At 51.8% G+C, this 12,303-nt stretch overlaps 1 long non-coding RNA gene across 1 annotated transcript; it reads left to right on the top strand.

The window, feature by feature from the left end:
• The first annotated feature begins 963 nt into the window (after positions 1 to 963).
• Positions 964 to 11,740, top strand: LOC118572763. Its single transcript, XR_004943515.1, has 5 exons — positions 964 to 1,382; positions 1,488 to 1,562; positions 2,340 to 2,650; positions 10,596 to 10,718; positions 11,211 to 11,740. It is a non-coding gene; the product is annotated as an uncharacterized LOC118572763 (long non-coding RNA).
• Positions 11,741 to 12,303: the final 563 nt, after the last annotated feature.

Raw genomic sequence — 12,303 nt, 5'->3', positions numbered from 1 at the left:
TGGGGATGATGATGGTGGTGATGATGATGATGGTGATGATAGTGATGATGGTGGTGATGGTGGTGATTGAGATGATGGTGATGGTGGTGATGGTGATGATGATGGTGGTGGTGATGATGATGGTAGTGAAAATGAAGACAGCGATGTTGATGGTGATGGAAGCAATGATGCTGATGATGGTTGTTGTGTGGTGGTGATGATGGTAGTGATGATGATTACAGTGATGAAGGTGATAGCGATAATAATCATGGGGATAGTGATGGTAATGCTGGCGATGACAATGGTAGTGATGATGAAGATGGTGATGGAGGTGATGGTAGAAGTGATGGTGGAGATGGTGGTAGTTATTTGTCCAGGCCCTCTGCACCAGACGCCTTTAAGATAAACCCTATAGTGCCTGGTGCTGTTGTGCTCATTCTGCGGATTGGGTTGACTTGCCCGGTTGACAAGCCTGACATTTGACTTCCTGCCTGTGAGATTCAGCATGAGGAGTAGGCTAGTTGTCTGTGCAGATGAACCTTACTCACCTGGAAGGAAAACAAGTGTGCTCGGTACAGAGCTGGTCCACATGGGTAACATCCTGGGACCAGTAGGGAGGCACAGACCAGCCTAACACTGGGGAACAAAAGACATGGAGTCTTGGGTGGCGGTGATGGGGTCTGGTAAATGACTCACCTGTGTAGTGAGTAGCCATTCCAGCCTTGATCTGGAAGTTCCACCCCCCATTGAGGCTTCAGTAATGGTCACGCCTACAAGGCGGGCCGAAAGAGGACCCTGAAGACCTGAGATCTGGATGCATGGGCTCTCTTGGTTCCTGGACCCTGGACGCTGGAAGTAGATGGAGCAGAGTTTTCCAGAGAACACCGCCGGACTGCGCCACACCTTTCCCAGACCCTGTTGCCTATCCCTTCACTTGTAAGTTACCCCACAAAATAAGCCTCCCTTTTAACTATGTGGAGTGGCCTTAATAATCTCACCAATACACCTATTCTTGGTCTTTCCCAGATGGGAAGCTGAGGCCTGTAGAGGGTCAGACACAGGCTTCATGTTTTTATCTTCTATATTTTATGATGTGTGACACCTTGGAGCCTTGCCACCAGGGAGACCTTCCCATGCCAATCGGTTCCTAGAGGTGGTTATGGCTGTGTCTTCCCATGAGAACCACTAGTTCCACCCTGCATCTCCAGCCTCCTCTTTTACAGGATTTAAGCCAAAGTTGTCCCTGTCTGAAATCACCCAGGACCAGGAACTGGGGACACACCAACATCACAGAAGCGCCATCACTCAGCTCTTAGCCTGCTCAGTATGGTCTCTACCTTACTGATGGTACCAACATGAGGTTTCTCCTCTGTCTCCTGCCCGGACCATCGCTGTGAGACCAGGTGTGGTGTGGCCCAGCTCCATTCTGAGGAACCAGTGTGAGTTCTTTCTGTAGAAAGTAGGCATCTCTACCTGTCACCTCACTGCTGTGTGATTTTTTTCCCCAGTAAGGAAACATCAATCCATCCCAGATGAAGATGGAGCCAGAAGACCAAAGGAGAATTCCACCCAAGTCCAACTGTGTGAGTCAATGAGTCTATCAGGGTTCCTGATAGAAGTACAGAAGACCCAGGAACCACAAGGAAGTCCCAGACTAGCCAACTGGTTGTGTTGTGTATGTGCACGTGTGTGTGTGTGTGTGTGTGTGTGTGTGTGTGTGTGTGTGAGAGAGAGACAGGGTCTTTTGATGGCCTGGAACTTGCCAAGTAGGCTAGGCTGGTCATCCACTGAGCCTCAGGGATCCTCCTGTCTCCACCCACCTCCTCTGCACTGGGATTACACGCATGTACCTGGCATTAAAAAATTGCTACATTTATGTATTAGTTTGCGTAGGGTGTGGTGGTGAGTGATATAAACACCATGGCACACAAGTCAGAGGACAACTTGTGAGAGTCCGTTCTTTACTGATTGAACTCAGGTCATTAGTCTTGGCCGCAAGTACCTCTACTTAGTGGATTGTCTCACCAGCACTATACTAGGCATTTAAAAAACATTTTTATTTTATATGCATTGATGTTTTTTGCCTCCATGTGTGTCTGTGTGAGGGTGCTGGATCCCCTGGAACTGGAGTTACAGATAGTTGAAAGCTACCATGTGGGTGCAGGGAATTGAACCCAGGTCCTTCTGAAGAGTAATCAGACCTCTTAACCACTGAGCCATCCCTCCAGCCCCCTAGGCATTTTCATATGGACTCCGCCCCTTAGGCATTTTCATATGGGTTCTGGGGCTTGACCTCAAATCCTCATGCTTTTGAGGCAAGTACTTTACTGACTGGGCCATCTCTCCACCCACCCCCTTAGGATTTCTCAAGTCCTGTAGTGACAATTGAAATCTTGGAGTGGCGACAAGGCCTTGAGTCTTAAGAACTCCCCTAATCCCTCCACAAGAGAATGTTAATGGACACAGCCTCATGAAGGTCTCATGCAGGAGACTCCAGCCGCTCTGCTTCAAGATGCCAATGATAACATCCCACCTGGAGGAAACAGCCACGCTAAGTGTATCAACCCAGGTTTCAACCCATCCTGGATGTGAATTGCAAGATGGCAGGGGAACTCAGACTGCTCACTGTGGCCAGCCGGGATGCAGATGCCTCTGATTTCCTGCCCCATGGGTAAGCTTGAAATAGGGGTAGCCAGGCAATCAGGGGTCACAAGGAGGGCCTTTGGGGTTCCTGTGGACATGTTGAGGGACATGAGTTTGTTTGTCTGTGTTCAGCTCCCGCCCACCTGTTGGAAGTCAGGTAGGTGCCTCCTGCCTCTGGGGCTGGGGAGGGGTTGGGCCACAAAGTCTGATGCTGGATGTTGCTGGCTGGAAGCACTGGCTAAGAATGCCAAGCTTAGGGTTGGGGAGAGGCTCAATAGTTTGATGCATTGCTGTTCTTCCAGAGGATCAGAGTTCGGTTCCCGGCGTCCATGTCTGGCGACTCACAACGGTCTGTAACTCCAGCTCCAGGGAGATCTGATACCCTCTACTGGCCTCTGTGATCATTGCATTTATGAGTACAACCCCCCCCACACACACACAAATAAGTAAACAAATAAAAAATTTGTGACATAGTGATTTGTGTTTGTAATATGCTAGGGAGGACAGACAGGAGGGTCCCTGGACCTCCAGCCCTGCCTAGATGATGAACTCTTGGCTACTGGGAGACTCTGTCTCAAAAAACACAAGGTGGACAGTGCCTGAGGTATGACCTCTAGGTTGTCCTCTGGCCTTTACATGCATGTGCATGCATGTATAACAGCATGTACACAAACATGTATGCAACACACACACACACACACACACACACACACACACACACACACACACAAGCATCTGAACTCCAGAGCCCACACAGGTCTGGTATCCCCGTCTGCACCTGCCACATCCTCATGAAGCCACCTAGGAACACTGAGCCTTGGGGTGTGTCCAAGAGCAGTAGCCAGAGCTGGGCCCTGGGCAGCGAGTTCCTCTGCCAGGCTGGCAGGGTGCCTGGCCTTGGCGGTTTGTCCCTGGGCCTGCTGGTGCAGCACATGGCCCCAGCCCAGCCACCCCCCTTCATCTGGACCAGCTCTCTGTCCGCTGGGCCATCCCCCTGATGGTGCTGGCCCCCGAGTGTGCGGCCACAGCCAGCCCGGCCTAAGCGACATTGAGGCCTCCCTCTGTAATTGGCAATTTTGTCATATTTATTCACAACAGATCCGATTGTCAGGAGCGCGCTGAGGCTCTCTGGAGGCCCGCCGTGAAATCGGTTTGAAATGGCGTGTCAGGTTTTTCTCTCCCTGCTGAAGCGACCATCTGGTTGATAGACCAGAGGCTGGGCTCATACGCTGACCCGGGGAATTGCAGCTAAGCCGCTCCCGGGGGTCCACACACAGACTCTGCAGCCCCTAACACCACTCCCAGCCTGTCTCGTGGGTTCTGAGAGCTGGGCAGCAGGGAGAGACCAGAGCAGGCAGAGAAGATACAAGAGCCCCCCTCCCAGGCTCTGAGCTGGCCTTTGGCTCTACCAGGGCCTGGTACCTTCCAACCAGTCTGGTCCAGCTGGGAGACAGCAGGATGAAGGACCAGAGATGGCTCCTGCCAACCGGATCCTTGGCCTGGCAATTGTTGGGCTTCTGTGTGTTTGGGCACGTATGATCTTGAGCTGTGTTCGCATGTGTGTACATGCATGCTTAGGCTGCATGACCCAGGGCTACTTGAGCACCAGTGCATGAAGTTAAGAGATGTGAGCAGCTGTAGCCACTGCCTCCACATCTCTGGGTAAGCAGAATCAGAATGCAACTTTTTTTTTTTTTTTTTGGCAGTGCTAGGGATGGAAACCAAGGGCTTTAGTAGATGCACTATGCTGAGCCACACCCCAGCCCCTCACTGGGGGATCTAGGCAGGTGCTCCACCACTGAGCCACGCCCAAGCCCCTCACTGGGGGATCTAGGCAGGTGCTGTACTACTGAGCTACAATTTTATCCCCTGCATTTTTGGGATGTGGCCTGGTTATATACCTCAGGCTTGCCTTGAACTCACAATCCTCCTGCTTCCACCTCTTTAATACCGGGATTACAGATGCACTTATCATACCCACCGAAAATCGAATTTTCGAATTGCATGTAATCTCAGGTCACTCTACTCCCCTCTCCCTCATCTAGGCCCCAGGCTCCTTCCCAATTAGGCTGTCCGCTCCAGTGTATAGAGTGTCAAGATCGGGGTGTGGAGGAGGTGAAGAAGGAGTGGAGGGGGGCTCTGGAGGTGGAGAATGGGAAGAAAGAAAAAGACATGCCTTTGGTATACTGTAACTGTCTGATTATACTTGGTCTCATGGACCCCCTCCACACATGGTGGGCCTCCTCATGTCACTGTAGGAAAAGAAAGGGCAGCAGGGGTCTCACGAAACAGCACAGACATGTGTGCCATCTCCCCAAAGCAACCCAGAGTGCTTTGGGGTGGACATGCTAGAGTCCCAGGCCGAGGCTTCACGTTGGCCAGTGTTTGGTGCCTGGAATGGACCTGAGGAGGAGGAGTCAGTGGAGGACACTGGGCAATTCTTAACACTGACAGCCGCATCGACAAGGTCCTGCTAGGCCATAGCAGCAAGAAATCGATTGGTCTTGGAGCAAAGACCAAAAGTTGTAGCTCAGAAAGGTTGTGGGAACCGCAGGGAGATGGTTTGGTTCAGGGCCCTTTTCCCACCTGTCTCCTTGTTGGACTGCTGGGGAAGCTGGAGGGGAGGGGAGGGGAGGGGAGGGCGGGTACAGGTGGTCTGGCCTCCCCTCAAGGCTCCTGCCCACCCTCCAGGGGAACACTAGCAGTCCAGGGTTTCATGGAAGGTTCTGAAGAGGGTCTGTCTCAAGATACCCAGGGTCTGAGGCTGGGGAGATGGCTCAGCGGATAACAGCATGTTTTAAACAAGCGTAAGAACCCAAGTTCGAATCCCTAGCACTCACACAAGAAGCTGGGCATAGACGCCTATACTGTAAATGCTGAAAGCAAGAGGGACACTGGGCTTGCTGGATGCCAGCACAGCTCCAGGGTCGGCAAGTGACCCTGTCTCGAGGGAATATGGTGTAGTGATAGAGCAGGACCAGATATCCTTCCCTGGCACACTCTTGTACATGCGTGCACACCACACACACACACACACACACACACACACACACACACACACACACATACACACCACACACACACACACACATACACACCACACACACATACACACACATACACACCACACACACATACACACACATACACACACACACACACACACATACACACACATACACACCACACACACACATACACACACATACACACCACACACACACACATACACACACACATACACACCACACACACACACACACACACACACACACACACACACACACACACACGAGCTAGGTGGACCAGCTGAGGGTTTACTTCCCTCCTTCCAAATTTCCACACACCACACCCCCCACACGCACACTGGCTTTTGTCTCCTGTACATTTTTTGATAACAGGGTCTCATAATGTCACCCAGGCTGCCTTTGAACTCATAATCCTCCTCCTTTAGCCTCTCCAGTACTGGGATTAAAGGCATGTGCCACCACGCCCAGCTTGGCCTGGCTTCTGACAGCCTGAGATATAGTTGTCCACACCTGGCTTCTAGTGTCTCTTTGCTGGCCACATGACCCTAGGCCATGAAGTATCTCTTTGTGACCCTTGGTGTGTGTGTGTGTGTGTTTTCTTTCTGTAAAGTCTGGGGGAATGGAGAAAGCCTCTGGGGTGCCCTGTGCATGTCACTATCCCTCCTTGAGCAAGCTGGCCATCTGTTCTGAGGCACTGAGATGGGCCGAGAGCCCTAGTCACTGCTTGGGTGAGGACATGAGGAGAGACCCTGCTGGCTTCTACCCACTGCCCGCCTGCCATGTCTGTCTGGCACCTGCCCCAGCTGCCTGGGTGCGCCGTGGTTGAGGCTCTAGCTAGATCCTGGGGACCTGGTGGCGAGGGAGGGCTGGGCTCTGGCTCTGGCTGCTAAGAGGGGTTTGCGTGTCTGGGGCTCTGAGCCGGCCTTGCTATTTTTCTAAGGATTAAATGCATCCATAGCTCTTTACTCTGTACGGGCCCTGGCTGGGGCTCCAGTGCTCACTCAGCATGCACTATGGAGGCTGCTAGCAGGGGGGCACATGGGGACAGCACTCTGGCACCCTGCCTGGCCCAAAGGGGTATGGGTGGGGGCCTGGAGCAGATCAAGAAGGGACCCCTGATCTGTAGGCCCCGAAGCCAAGTTTTTAGCCAGAACCCTTTCCCAGATCAGCCCTGCTGGCTACTGGGTGCTCTCCCTCTCTCCTGCACTCCCTTCCATCTATATTCTCAACTCTGAAGTAGGGGCCCCACTCTGGAGGGCTGAGGGAGTGAGTGGAACACATAGCCAGGGGCTTCCCATCACCTGCCTTCTCTTGGGGGTCCTTGGTCACCCCCACACAGGTGCATAGAGTAAGTAGGGCTGAGAGCTCTGAGCCGCGCATCTGAACGGGACTGTACTGTGCCTGTGAAACACATGCCAATCACAGAGAATATGAGGAGACAGGCCGTGCAAGGCAGCCCAGCAACAACTCCGCTACCTTGCTACCTTGACGACATGTTGACGTGACAACATGCTGGACATTTGGAGCAAAATCAAATACGCGGTTAAATTGTCTGTTTTCTCCTTTCTCTTTCTTTGTTGCTGTTTTGTTTTGGCTGTTCTTGCTGCTGTTGCCCTTTTTGGTGGCTTGAAAAAAATTGTGTGTGTGTGTGTGTGTGTGTGTGTGTGTGTGTGTGTGTGCCTGTGTGAGTTTATAGGCACCTCTGTGCATGCAGACACCAGAGGGCAGCAGGTTTCCTGGAGCTGGAGATACAGGTGGTTGTGAGCCACTGGGTGTGGGTGCTGGGAACCGAATCCAGGTCCTCTGCAAAGACAGTGTGTGCTTTTCACTGCTGGGACACCTCCCCCGACCCTTGGCTTTTTTCTCTTTTTTCCCTACCCACCTCTCTCTCTTTCTTTTTTGTCCTTCCTTCCTTCCTTCTTTCCCTCCCTCCCTCTCTTCCCTCCTTTCCTTTCTTTCTATTTTTTTTTTTTTCTTTTTAAGATGGGATCTCATTATGTAGCACTGGTCCTTCAGGAACTCACTCTGTAGACCAGGCTGGCCTCAAACTCAAAGAGATCCACCTGCCTCTGCTTCCAGAATTCTGGGATTAAAGGTGTGTGCCACCACACCCAGCTCTTTCTTTGAGGCAGGCCTGAAACTTGCTGCGTAGACCAGCCTGGCCTGGAACTCAGAGATCCAGTGTAGGGCCAGCCACTGGGTTGTGGTTGACCTAGCTGGGGCCACATTCTGACTCGCCTTCTCCCAGGAGCCAGGGGTGGAAGAGGCTCATGTCCCACCCCTGCCCCATGCAGGAATGTTGCCTGGCCTGAGCTTCTGCAGGCCCTGTTCAGGCAGCTACAGCTGTTGAGTTTACAAGTACAGTGGTCTGTCCAGAATTCACTGTCTCACTCTGGTCCTCCTCAGCTTCTGGCCCTTACAAACATTCTGGCCTCTTTTCCATGATATTCCCCAAGCCTTGGTGTGTGTGTGTGTGTGTGTGTGTGTGTGTGTGTGTGTGTGTGTTATGATTGTATGTGTGTGTGGTGTGTATGTGTGTGTGGTATGTATGTGTGAGTGTGAGTGTGAGTGTGTGTGAGTGTGATATGGATGTCCATTTGTGGCTGATCACTCCAGACACTTATCCTCTACACTTTGACCAGTTCTAAGCTTCCAGTTAACCACTGTCCACTTTTTCAAGTTCTTGATGCTAATGGTTTATATATAAGCAAGGCTGTCATCCCACAAAACCAGGGACCACACGTGTCCTTGTGGCTCCCTGTGGACAGTCAGGGAATACCTATACCCTTGTGGCTCCCTGTGGACAGTCAGGGACCACACGTGTCCTTGTGGCTCCCTGTGGACAGTCAGGGACCACACGTGTCCTTGTGGCTCCCTGTGGACAGTCAGGGACCACACATGTCCTTGTAGCTCCCTGTGGACAGTCAGGGAATACCTATACCCTTGTGGCTTCCCATGGATAGCTAGGGACCATTCATATCCTTGTGGCTCCCTGTGGACAGCCAGGGACCACACGTGTCCTTGTGGCTCCCCATGGACTGCCAGGGTTTCAGCTTCCTCTCCTGCATCTGGAAACTTGTTCCACCCTTAGGACATGGTGGAGTGAAACTTCCGGAAGATTGAGAAGGCTTTGGCCTCTTGGTCTCTGGGACTCTCTCACAGGCACCTGGAGGCTCCGTGAAAGAACTCTTGACTCCTGGACTAAAGAGGCCCCATCCTATCTGAGACAGGGATTTCTCTTCTTTTCATTTTTAAATGTGTGTATCTGTGTGTGAGTGTGTGCATCTGTGTGTGAGTGTGTGCATCTGTGTGTGGGTGTGTGCATCTGTGTGTGAGTGTGTGCATCTGTGTGTGAGTGTGTGCATCTGTGTGTGGGTGTGTGCATCTGTGTGTGGGTGTGTGCATCTGTGTGTGAGTGTGTGCATCTGTGTGTGGGTGTGTGCATCTGTGTGTGGGTGTGTGCATCTGTGTGTGGGTGTGTGCATCTGTGTGTGAGTGTGTGCATCTGTGTGTGGGTGTGTGCATCTGTGTGTGGGTGTGTGCATCTGAGTGTGAGTGTGTGCATCTGTGTGTGAGTGTGTGCATCTGTGTGTGGGGTGTGTGCATCTGTGTGTGGGTGTGTGCATCTGTGTGTGGGTGTGTGCATCTGTGTGTGAGTGTGTGCATCTGAGTGTGAGTGTGTGCATCTGTGTGTGAGTGTGTGCATCTGAGTGTGAGTGTGTGCATCTGAGTGTGAGTGTGTGCATCTGTGTGTGGGTGTGTGCATCTGTGTGTGGGTGTGTGCATCTGTGTGTGAGTGTGCATCTGTGTGTGTGTGCATCTGTGTGTGAGTGTGTGCATCTGTGTGTGGGTGTGTGCATCTGTGTGTGGGTGTGTGCATCTGTGTGAGAGTGTGTGCATCTGAGTGTGAGTGTGTGCATCTGTGTGTGAGTGTGTGCATCTGAGTGTGAGTGTGTGCATCTGAGTGTGAGTGTGTGCATCTGTGTGTGAGTGTGTGCATCTGTGTGTGGGTGTGTGCATCTGTGTGTGGGTGTGTGCATCTGTGTGTGAGTGTGTGCATCTGTGTGTGAGTGTGTGTATCTGTGTGTAGTGCCTGTGGAGGTCAGAGGGATCCCATGCTCTGGGGCTGGAGTTGCAGGAGGTTGTGAGCCACACAACCTGGGTGCTGGAACTAGAGTTCTGGTCCTCTGCAGGAGCAGTGTGTGTTCTTCTTCATGGAACCATCTCTCCAGCCCTTTCTTTTTCATGTTTTTAAAAATTGTATTTTATTTTTATACTGAATATATATGAGGATTGCCTGAATACATGTAATGTGCACCATGTGCATGCACTACCTGTGGAGGCCAGAAGATGGTGTCAATTCCTCTGGTACTGGAGTTAACAGATGGGCAAACCACCATGTGGGTACGGGGAATCGAACCCAGGTGCTCTGGAGGAATAGCCAGTGCTCTTAACCACTGAGCCTTTGCTCAAGCCCCTCTTTTTCATTTTAAAAATAATATTTTTATTGTTTTTAATGTGTATGTGTCTGCATGTGCTTGTGTAAGTGAAAGCCATGTGTTTGCAGTGCCAAAAGAGGCCAGAAGAGGGCATCGGATCCCTCAGAGCTGGAGTTGGGCAGGTGTGAGCTATCCAACATGTGTGCTGGGAACCGAAATTGGGTCCTCTGCAAGAGCAGTAACGGCTGAGCCATCTTTCCAGACACCCTTCCATTAATTTTTTAAAGTGAGTTTTCATTTATCCTTTGATGATCACACATACACACACACACACACACACACACACACACACACACACACACATTCTTCTCCTCTCCTCCCCCTCTGTTCCCCTCCCTCTGGACCCCTTCTTCTTCCCAATATGTGTGTGTGTGTGTGTGTGTGTGTGTGTGTGTACACACGCACATGCACACACACAAGCATGTGTTCCATTGAATTTAACTAGGATGACTGGCATGAATATGAATGGGATCGTTCACTGGCACACCAACAACTTACCAGTGTTGATGTCACTGAAGAAAATGCTGCCTTCTCCCCCAGCAACGATTAACTGCCAACAACTCCTAAGGTAAGGAAGGGCTGGGTTTCACAAGCTCTCCCTGCTCCACGATGGACTGTCGACTGACCAGCTCAAACTTGTAGGTCTTGTGCAGGCCACACAGCTGTTGAGTTCATGAATGCAACAGTCACATCCAGTCCAGAGGGCAGCATTCACAGCTCCCCTCCCCACCCTCCAGCTCTTACATCCTTTCTGCCTTCTCTTCTAGCTATTGCCTGGGCCTTGAGAGTGTAAAGCAGATATCCTATTTAGTGATTTCATTTGTCCCCTGACTCACCCTGGGGCAACTGGGAACTGCTGGGGTAACCTGAGCAGATGCCACATAGAACTGAACTATCAGTGGCTGAGGCTGGGATCCCTAATGCCCAGGATCAGGAGGGATCGTGGAACGGATGCTCTTACAGCTGCTGAATCTGTGGGCAGCCTGCGGGGCAGTGGTGGTGGGTGACTGTGGCACACTGGTCCATCAACCCCACTTACTCTTTATCTTCAATGTCCCAGCACTGTCCTCCCTGGAAAGACACACTTACAGCCCCAGACTAGACTGATCATGGTAATTCCACGTCCTTCCGTCTGGAGAGAGACTTCCTCTTGACCTTGGGACTCTTGAAGAAAGTGGGCTCACATTACCTGCTGACTTAGCAGTTTGGCCAGAGGAGAGAAGAAGTTTGGGAAGAACAACAGTGTGAACCCCCATTCTGCCCCAGCTACACCCCACGGTTTAGAACCTGTCCGGAGACGGCTCACCCACACCTGCCATCGTACCTCACATCAAGCTTGTAGCCACCAGCTCTCACTGCTCAGAGGAGTGGGGCAAGGATGCAAAGAAGGGGGTGACCTCTTCCCTAAAGGCTGCAGTAGAAGGAGCTTGTGGGAGGGTGGTGCACCTATATGGTGGAGGAGCGGACCAGCCTTAACCTGGGCCAGACGTGGCCCCACCTCCAGGGATGCTAGATGGTAGAGGAAGAAGTAACAGAGTCTCCACTGCCAATCTCAGTGTGGCCCAGAGAGGTTGAAGTCTGGACCAAGGCTGCACAGCCTAGGGAATCTTGTTTGAGTCAGAAATACCTCTGGGCTCCTTGCAGCAAGGAGTAGGACCCAGTTATCCTGACCTCACCAAGAGTCTGGGTGCCAGAGACAAATTCATACACCCCCCTCTGAGCCTGGGCCCCCAGTGCTGTAAAGTAGAGTATAGGCTTTCATAAGGACATTTGTCCCTCAAGATGGAGGTAAGCTAAAGACTATAACTTCATTGAGTCAGCTGCTCTGGCTCTGTCTACTATGCACCAAGACACCCCTCCTTGCTCCTGGCCATGGACACTTTCTCCTGAAAGGTGCTCAGGGCCCATCTTGCCATCCTGTAAACATGACTAGTAGCTGCTCCATGCTCATTTTCCTAAGAGGAAACTGAGGCCCAGCAGGGTGGAAGAGATTCTTGGTAACCTCAACCTGGTGGTGTAGAAAATGGTAGATGGTTCCCTACATCACTTCCCAGCTGGGTCTGGCCGGAGACAACCCTGGTGCCCACCAGTCTAGTTTTTCTGTTCCAGGACTGGTTTGAGAATGAAGGGTCGGACCAGCTTGAGCCATGGTG

Source organism: Onychomys torridus, chromosome 22, assembly GCF_903995425.1.
Source record: "Onychomys torridus chromosome 22, mOncTor1.1, whole genome shotgun sequence".
NCBI classification, from domain to species: Eukaryota; Metazoa; Chordata; class Mammalia; order Rodentia; family Cricetidae; genus Onychomys; species Onychomys torridus.
This window is presented reverse-complemented; position numbering and strand designations above follow the sequence as displayed.